Here is a 3193-nt window from a genome sequence, read left to right as displayed (position 1 = left end):
ATTATTATTATTCACAGGAATTACATTTAAACCTCTTTTAAAATACCAACTAAGTGCATTATTGATGGTTAGATCTTTTAACCTTTTTTCTAAAATAAAATCATAGGATTCTGATGTAATCTAATCCAACCAGTTCACATGCATGACAAAATACTAGTATGGTTCACAAGAATCTGTCTTACTTCTACCATATAACCATTCACATTAAAAATTAGAGCCAATGCAAAAAGAAAGGTTGGAAGAATGTCATATTAAAATCATTAGACCAATTTAGTATATGAGCTAGATAATTTGATTGTGGATGCAAAAAAATTTCATCCCTAATTATAAGTCACCTTGACAATTGCATCAAGGAATTTTTCGAAGATGCAATTAAGAAACTGATAGTACACTAATAGAATTCAAGCCATAAAGAAAGTAGGGAAAAAGAAATTTGTGGCTGCAGAAAATAAAAAAAGAAGCACCAAGACTAATGTCCCACAATGGATGCTTCTAACTCATCTAATTAGATCACTTCTTCCCTTTAATTTACAATTAGGGCCTGTTTGATAACTTGAGTTTTCCATGGATTTTCCACCAAAATTGAGTGCTCGATAGCAAACTTTTCCATGGAATTACAATTCCTCCAACCCCTTCACGTGACCGGCTTTTCCATGATTTTAAGGAATTGGGTTTTCTTTGGGTTTTAGTGGGAAAATGGCTTTTATAGCTTTTTTTTTTCCAGCAATAAGAACAAATTATATCCCTTTAATCGACAATATTCATGAAAAATAAAATCAAATGAACACCAAAAGATCTAAAATTTAAACATTTTCAGGTGAAAAATTATGCCAATTCAGCACATTTAATTAACAATTTCCATTAAAACAAGTTCTAAACAATTCAATTCGTTGAAATTTGTTTTCTTTCCATCCAAATTCCACTCTTGCAATCAAACGGATTCTTAGTTTTATCTTTAAAAACTTAGAACATTCCATGAGCAAATGAAGACACCTAAAATCATCTAAGGTATTGTAGGGATACAAGTTGTGAAGGTGTTGTAGGGATACAAGTTGCCCGGTTTGCATTTTTGAAGAATTATATGATGTTATACCTGTAGGCATAAATTATGCACAAAATAATAACTTTTTTCCACAATATGAAAATCTAGGGATAATGCAATTTTGCCGGTTAAAATGCAATAACCATCAAGGATAGAAACTTGAACATTTTGATCTCCAAATATTTCAAAATTCAAGTCCACACCAATCATTGTTTTGTGGATACAAATAATGTTCATTATAACAAGGTCATCATCAACCCCAATAATGTACACTATACAACAATATATACAGAAATTACCAAATAAATTTGCAAATCCATCATAGCTATTTTTTAATCATTATTTCTATTATGGTAAAACAAAATCAACCCTTAATTCACTTTTCTAGATCACTTAATGAGAGCAATAAACGGATCATTTTCACTGTCACACTAAGCAGAAAGTAAAATTAATTGGGACAACAAGTCCATATTTTTTGAGTTTTGTATTTAAATTCATGTTTCAAAATTGAAAAAAAAAATTACTTACAGAATAGGACGGCAATTGGGAACCCATTTTTTTTTTCTCTAATCACTTCGGCATCCATACACAAGATATATTTCCTACACTTTGAAGATCACAACAATAATTGTCTACATACAAATCACGGCAACATGACTTTAGATTGTTCGAAAAAATTGGGTGATTTGTGTGTAGATATTTATCAATTAACATAAGCAATTACATAACATAAACGTAATTCAACAATAATATAAAGATAAGAAAGAGAAAGAGCTAGAAATGTAAGCTTTAGGAAGTCACATCAAGGATGCTATTCTAAAATCGTATTGTCTCCCATTCGTGTGGGTATTTTCGACATTACATGGCTCCAAGATAAAATCCATGTTACTCACAGCTGGTTCTCCTTCTATGTGCACGACTATAGGGAGATAAATGAACAAACCTCTCATTGAGTTGTCAAAATAATATAGTATAAAATTGTAGAGAGAATAATATCTGAAATTGTTGTATCAAACTATTAAATTGACTCCCTTTTTAAACTTATCTCCCACAATAATGAGAAACATCCCAATTAAAATATAAGTTACATTATGAAATTATGAGTTTTAATTTTGAAATTAAATTTGAAAATTAAAAACTAATGAGTTTTAATTTTGAAAGTTTGAAACTTAATTTATGTTACAACAATATGTACCAAAAATGAGGATTTTAGTTACGTGCATTTTATGTAAAGTTTTTGCATAATTAGACAACTAAATTGTAATAAACACGATTTAATTACAGAGTGAAGCTCTATCCCAGTAGATAAAGTGGAGCATGCATGTATAGATAAAACAACAAGATGAAGCAAATTGGTTTTGACCCTTAAAAATGAAAGAATTTTGTGAAAAGTTATTCAAATGTAAATGCAACCCAATCTTTTAGTTGCCAAACATATATACAAATAATTTATTTCCCTTTCTAAAGTGGTGCAAACAATATATAAATGCAACTAACAGATTGGATATTCTTTTTAATGCATGATGTCCTATCACTAATCTTCGGCCAAATAGGTTTACTCCCAAAAATTGCCTGGACGCAGTTTATATATTGCCTGAAATTGTCATCAAACACTTCCATTTCCTAGGGCACATGAACACCCCCAAGTCATGTTCCAAAATTGGTCACCACAAAGTACACAATCAAGATTCAACAGTCACCCTTTCAAATAAAAAATCCCAAGTCATGTTAGCATATACTTCCAAAACAAGAACCTAACCAGTAGATAGACACCTCCAAATCTTAACCCTTGTCTGAGGATAAAACTTCGGTGAAACGGTTGCATTGTCTTACGTGGTGCGATCGTTGAATGAAGAGCTACCACATTATTGGGTGGCCCACTCTTTTCCAATGAGGTGATGCTACTTGGGGACTTGATCCCTATTATTTGGTAAAAATAGATTTTGAAATAATGAATTTTTAGAGAATGTGTGATCAAAAGTAGGAAAAATTTTTAGGCTTGAGTATAATATTATTTTTTTATGTAGTTCAAAATGAGTTTGAAGAAAAATATATTATTAAAAAATAGGGCTTACTATAAATTCTACACCAAGTCTCCATAGAGCATACATTATGTGAAGACCCCCCCCCCCCCCCCCCCCCCCCCCCCCC

Source organism: Olea europaea, unplaced genomic scaffold (genome assembly GCF_002742605.1).
Source record: "Olea europaea var. sylvestris unplaced genomic scaffold, O_europaea_v1 scaffold1973, whole genome shotgun sequence".
Lineage (NCBI taxonomy): Eukaryota > Viridiplantae > Streptophyta > Magnoliopsida > Lamiales > Oleaceae > Olea > Olea europaea.
The sequence above is the reverse complement of the archived record's forward strand: the minus strand, read 5'-3'. Positions refer to the sequence as shown.